The following is a 7,233-nucleotide window of genomic DNA, read 5'->3' as shown; positions in this document are numbered from 1 at the left end:
CATCGGGATTACAGTGTAGCGTGAGTGCACTTGTTACGGCCGAGGATGTCACCCCAAACCAAGTACATCTGCCGCCACGTGACCACCACCACCACCACCACCACCACCACCGCCGCGTCCTTGTTTGAAGCCTTTGATTTATCGAGCCTCGTAACCTTGGCCAATTACCCGCTAACGCGCATCGGCCGCCGCGCCCACTGTGAAGGAGAACCCCCACCGATCTTCTAGAACAACACATTTGCTGCTTACCTCGCACAAAAAAAGTAAATCCTAATTAGTAATAGGCCGACCTTGTTCCTTTGTTTTTAGCCACGATATTTGTAATCCAGCATTGGGCTCGTCCACGTGCGGCACGCAACGCTGGTGGTCCGCAGAATCAAGCTGTTTGGTTTTCATAACATTTCTGCCTAGTCATATTTCTATCCACAAGAGGCCAACATGATGAAACGTACAGTCTGCTTTCTCCACCAAAAGTCTAAGAAATCGCTGGGTTTACTTTGGATGCTGTTGCAAGGCAGGATTCCCCGTGGTAAGTATTTCCATCAATAAAATATGAACATAGAAGATGCTTATCAGAAGTGGAGTTTTTGGAACCTTCTTCAACGGAATGGAGGAGGTCAGTTAACGTGCCTGCTTTGAATGAGAAGGAATCAAGTGGAATCTATTTGCATGTGGGTTTTGGAGTGTTAGGTGCACGAGAGGGTATGATTTATTTTGCAGATGTGGAGCGTTGTTTATATTGTTGGGCGCAATTTGCATCTAAAGCTTTGCAAAGACAGAAAGACAAAAAGAGGACACAGAGGCTGATAAATTATTGGGTAGGCATTGCCCTCTGGTGGTCAGGCAAAGAAGTGATCATAAAGGTTGTGGAGGAGGAAGACGGTCTATTGCATCTCAGCTCAAAGAAAAGTGTGAGTTGTTGTGTGTACAGGAAAAAACAAAGGGTAACAGGTAACATGGAGAAAATGAAACGTATGGATAAAGGAAAACATGTTTCTCATTAGTATGTGGGGAGAGAAGTGGGCATTTTTCAGGATAATTGTGCAGCTTGTCAAGGTCCAAACTGTGATGTCCCAAAACTACAGTGACTTTTCTGGTCTGGTCTGCCACATGCTTGTCTCTATGTTTTGCCTGGAACGTTCCACAGTATGATATTAGCTTTGTTACACTGGCTGCATTTTAAAATGTTGTTGCTTGTTTTTGACTCTGTTCATAGATGTTTGAATGCTGTTTTTGCACGTCCCAGCAAGAACACTGAAGGTCTTGAGACCAGTGTCTGCTGGACGGCCCCAAACAGCACCATCTTTATTTGCATAGCATATTTTACCAACACAAAGTCTCCAAAGTGCTACACAAAGTACAAAACAAATACAAGTAAAATAGATTGAAAATAAATGAATAGGTAAAAAATGTATGAATAATAAATAATAATAAATAAATGTATGAATAGATAAATAGAGAGCGAGAGTCAGAGTACCACAGAACTAGGCTTAAAAGCATCAACCGAAGGAGCAATCTTTATGTGGGAGGAAGAGCGTCCGAAGGAGAAAGAGCTCGGTCTCCCTGGCCCTCAGACCTCAGCGAGCGTGATGTACGCAGGGGCCAGTCCATGAAGTGCTTTAAAAACACACAATATAATTTTAAAATCAAATCTAAAATGAATGGAAAGCCAATGCTAACGATGTGTGCCGGTTAAAAGACGTGCTGTTCCCAGTGTACAGGCATGACAGAAGTCAAGACGTGTAGAGATAAAAGCACGGATCACCCGCTCTAGGTCACTAAAAGATCAAACTGATTTGTGATAAGAAGTAGATTTAACCACGGCATTTATCTGCTTGTCAAGCTTAAAATCTCCATCAATGATGACGCCAGGGTTAGTGGCTGTAGACTTGATGTAGGTTTGGAACGACCCCAAATCCATTTCAGTTTTTGACTCATTCATGTTTAGGAAATGCATTGGTAAAACATTTCAAACAGGGCTTCTAAGGAACACTTTTTTGTTTTCTTTAGTGGCAGACTTGAGAATCGTCCACATAAAAGTGAAACAATATCCCATGTTTTCCCCCCAAAAAATGACTTAGATGCAAGAGGTGCAAAATAAAAAGAATAGGTCTGAAAATAGAGCCCTGAGGAAGTCCACAATGTAGAGGGGCCTGTGAAGATAAGGAGTCCCTGACTTTTACTCCAAAGTGACGTCATACACTCATTGCTACTGCCATCTTGAGGATGAAAGCTGCATGTTGCACTGTGGGCTCTACCAACGCTCTTCTGTAACACCCCCAAAGACCCTGTTTGTCAACAGAACTGGGTGACTGTGGTCAGAAGGGACCAGTGGACTTACAGAAATCCCTCCAGACAGAGCGCTGAGCTTCTTGTTTCAGGTAAAGCGCATAACCTCTTGAAGTCTTCTTGAAGTATCGACCCTTTTCATTATACATTTTATGTGCTGTTTTTCATGACTATCTAACAGCGGAGATAGACAACAACATGTGGTGATGTCTTCAAAATGTGAATAAACATACCTTGAAAATCCTGCTTTCTTACTGAGCGAGATCGCCTGCTTGCCTCCATGGAGATATATCCATGAATCTATGACTATTGCCATAGCGATCAACAATTCAAAACGAAATATTACATCTTTGGAATGGGAATTTTTTTGCATAAAACAGGAAGCTGAAACTCATGAATAGGTGTAATGCCAAACTTTAGAACATTCAGACAAAGCAGAAGCGTTATTTATCGATATTTGACTACTTGAGAACGTTCTTGCATCAGCACTTAATAAATGGAAAGTGTTGATTGGAATATTTTCTAATCTTATGTAAAGAGAATTAATTGAAAAAAGTGTAATGCACATGCGGCTGTATTATAAGGTGGTCATAATGTTATGCCAGGTCTTTTTTTTTCATAATGCCACGTCAATGGGAGAAAACACAAGCGTAAAAAGAGAAGTGAAAAATGAACGGTGTGAAACGTGCATCAACGAATTCCCGAAAACAGACAACAATCTCGCGGTCTCTGTCCTCAGATGTTTTGGACACAGTTCCTCTGGGGTGAAGGGGTTAATCGTCAGGTGGCGAAGCTGCAGCTGCTGCCCACCGCGCCCCGTCCTAATCAATTCTCACAATTCGGGGGTAAAATGATGAGAAACCGAGCGTTTCAAAGCGAGATAGATGAGACAGAGTTGCGGCAAACACGCAGATCGATAATATTCATAGCCTGGAGGAGAAAAGGCGTTAAGTAAAAGCTTTTTAGTCAATGGCCGAGAATGAGGAGGCTCCAAAAAGCAGCCGTGCGTCCTGTGTGCACACTCTGTAGAACATTGGAATCCACTGTTAAAGATTGGTTTGGACAAAATGAGAAGGTGGAAATGGCATTTACAAAGAATAGTCAAATGATCTCACCTCTGAAAGTGAAGTGAGTGCTGTGTGTGATCGCATCAGACAAAAGATACTGCTTGAACACAAATGAAGCGACCTCATTAGTCGACAAAAAAGAGTCTTCGTTAACATTTTTCACGTGTAGATCAATTAGAATACATCCATTAGGAGTAGTACTTTGCATCACTGTTATTCAATGCTCTTGCAATCAAAAGAATATTGCTGTTTTTTTGCCATACATTTTGTGCCAGCCAGAAGACTTTAATACGTCTATTTAATCATAATTTATCAACTTATTCAACAACAACAACGACGATTTTCTGGAAGCAGAACAAAGAGGATTTGTACTTTTTAAACAGATTGAAAGCTTGAAAAGAACATTTGGCCAAACAAATGTTGCAGATATTGGACATTGTACAATGTTGAAAGCTAAAAGAGAACTTTTATTTTTATTTTGAAATTGTGGAACAAATTCAGAAGATGTTTCCTCTCAAAAATCCATGTTTCGTTCAGAAAAAGGTTGTGTTTTCTTTGAACAAGCCTCTGTTTTTCTTTTCACATTAACAGACCATGTGTTTCTTGAATGAATGAATTAATAAATGAATAAATCACACCTCTGGAAGCCGGTCTATACGTCTTTGTAATAGAAAAATGCGTAGTAGCTGCTCTTGACTACTGTTACTTTCGACTTTCTGCCATTGGAATAGTCTCTGTGCGCTCCAAGCAAAACACATCTCTACTTCATAGTATTTTGTTACTATTTATTCTTAAAAGTCACGTTGAAGCGTCGCTCAGGCAGGTTTGTCTGATTCCACAGTGACAAGAGCACGCAGGAGGGTTACAAAGTCAAATGGCACAAACTTTAGGAGTGTAAACAAAGAGCGAGACAAGGATGGGATGGGAAACAGATGCGTGACCCAGATATCCAGCGCCTTGAAATGTCCCGGTTTGATGGACACAAAGGCCTGATGCCACTGACAGTTGTCTCCTCTGCTCTTAAAGTGGATTCCAGACTCACTTTCTTAACGTCAGAGATGTCTGGGAGGACTGAAATCAACCGCTGTCCACTGTCAAACGCAATAAAACTAAAAAATAATAATGTTCTGATGTTCAAAAAACTGTGAGATCGTGGTCCAGTCATGTTTTGGCAATTTGATGATTGGTTATTTACACCAGATGACTTTCCAGCCACGTCCTGTATGATACGTGGGTGAAGTGTCTCGTCCAGGGGGGGGGGGAATCTGTTGACCCACATGTTAGAGGGCGAATGCTTGATCCACTGTGCCACTGTCGACCCAGAAGTATAAAGTAACATGACATCAGATGTGTAGTGACATTTATTCAGTTACATGTACTTCACTTTTTTAATAGATCGTACTTTTCTGACACCAGACTTATACTTGAGTGTTTGAAGTAACAAAACCACTTGTTTTTGCAAATTTTGTGCATATTTTAAATGATTCATAAATCGTGAATCTGGATTTTAAATGCATTTTACAGTGTAACTCAGTATTAGTTTCTCCAAATACTATCTTACTATTACTTGTGTACGTTTTTATTTGGGCTACAACTTTTTGCATTATTATTGAGATGCATTATTGTATTTTTATTCATTTTAAGGATTTTTTGTGTAGGCATTATTTGGCAGGACAGCGTAGTGTGAAAGTGTGATGACAGAGGAAGGACATTCAGCAAACTCACTAAACAGCGCCCGGCTGCGTAACGCTTCTCTTAATTGAGCACAGAATTGTTCTAATCTCTCCATCTCTGTAGGACTGTATGATAGTACCGCTATATAATAAATACCGGTAATAAAGATATACAAATACCATCAAGATCAAGGTGAGACTCATTCATCAAACAAAGCAAAAGCAGATTATTTTCCATCTCAACCGCATTTGCCACACACAGTTCTTTCCCCGAAATAACGCCCGCCTCGCCTCCTGAGCCGCAAAAGTCAGCGATGTCTTGCAGCGGCGTCGCGAGCCCCGCCGCGCGACACCCCCACGTCCCTCTAAAGCCCTGCCAAATGCCATGATCCACCTGCAATCAGCCCGCAGCAAATAGCACACTCCATCTCTCCCTCTGTGCAGCCACGCCAGCCACACACCAACCCAGCCACTCCTCTGTGTGTCTGCCTGCGTGAGGAGAGAGGGATCAAGGCAAGGAGCTACAGCCGGGGCGGATGAAGTGAAGGAGAAAGGAGAAAATGGCCTACGAGGGTCTGTTAGCGCGCGAATCGGTGAACTCTGCCTGATCCGGCGCCGTTGATGGGAGCGAGGAGGAGGCGGCGCTGGAAATATGACATCTCGCACTGTTCTGAAGCCGACCCTTAAGAGTAAAGCCCTGTGAAGGAATAGAGAGATCAGGGCTTACTTTATCCCCACACACACGGTTAGGACGTGATTAGGCTGACTGTCAGTTGCGAGGGCTCTTATTAATGTCGAGCGCATGGCCGAGAAGGATGTCGGCGGGATGGAAGCGCGAGCAATTTGACTTTGCACGCGGCTGAACGGAACAAAGACGCTGCTATTCTTGTGGCGCTGTGTTGCCAAGTGGAACAAAGGAGTGTGTGTTGAAAACAGGAGCGAAATCCCTGCATCGATCAGCTCCAGGTGGAGGAGATATTAGGAGAGACAAGGCTATTTCGGAGTTGACAGAGCGGGGCATCTACTTTGGCGCCGTGTGCACATTGTGTATGCTGCTTTCCAAAGGTGTAATGCTGGATTTGTTTCGCCACACACAAAGTGCTCTGGTAAAGGTGTGATTGTCTTGGGCAAGAAAAGGGTGTAAGAACGAAATAAGTTGTAAAAACAATATTAAAATTTAGCGAGGGTGGGACAAGGCACGATTCCCTTAAGACGGGACGCAAGATTGGGTCCACGGGAAGAAAAGGAGATTTTGACAGGGTGATTGAATGGTGAGCACAACAAACTCAGCGAGAAGTCCAAACTCCCAAGCCACTCTGGCCTTTCTGTGTGAAGCGTTCAGATCTCTCCCCGGGTCTGGGTCGGTTTCACCCATCAACCCAAAACATGCAGCACAGGTAAAATCCTCCAGGTTCTGGCCAAGCCGAGCTCAAGATCTGGAGATGGGTCCCAGATCTGTACCACTTCCCTCATGAGGAATTAATAACATGAACCTTAATCATAACTTTATCATTTCAAGAAATTAATTGGTGTTGTTCAGTTCACAATTTTGGACCCACCATATTTTTTTTTTTTTAAAGAAATGGGAAGTCAATATTTTTGCTTCACCTTAGGTCTGATTTTTTGCACGAGTTTCATCAAACCTCTGCGTTGATCTAAGCAAAACAATAGAGTACCATTCTAACAGCCTTGGATTTTATCTTTTATAGTCGTGTGCAGGCATTGTTTGTTTGATCACCTTTCATCAGACAGTTTAGAGAAATGATGATGTTTGCATTGTGAAACATTTGGAAATATGCAGTCACCGTCAAACATCATGAATAGGAACTAGGCTGGTCAACAGTATCAAAACTCAGATACAGAACTACAACTAGAAACTCATTTGAGCAGGTATCTTTACACTAAATATGAAATACAAACAGGACAGAATTTGACCTTTACTGGACAGTTTTACAGCGATCTCGAGCTACCACATGGTAACACAAGTTACTGTTATTTTAAATATTGGACTGAGAATAGTAAAGCAATTGATTTCATAACTATGTATTTGGGCCTCAAAACTCCTGCCATGGACACAATAAATGGATACCTTTGGAGCATACTTTTGCATCAGGAAAGAATAAATAAATAAAATGGATGACATAAGCTGCACCAAACAATCTTCAGATTTACCAGTATTTGAAAATGTATAATTTAAATAGACT

This window comes from Eucyclogobius newberryi, unplaced genomic scaffold (genome assembly GCF_026437365.1).
Source record: "Eucyclogobius newberryi isolate DKJ021-1_F unplaced genomic scaffold, fEucNew1.0.hap1 SCAF_5, whole genome shotgun sequence".
Lineage (NCBI taxonomy): Eukaryota > Metazoa > Chordata > Actinopteri > Gobiiformes > Gobiidae > Eucyclogobius > Eucyclogobius newberryi.
The sequence above is the reverse complement of the archived record's forward strand: the minus strand, read 5'-3'. Positions refer to the sequence as shown.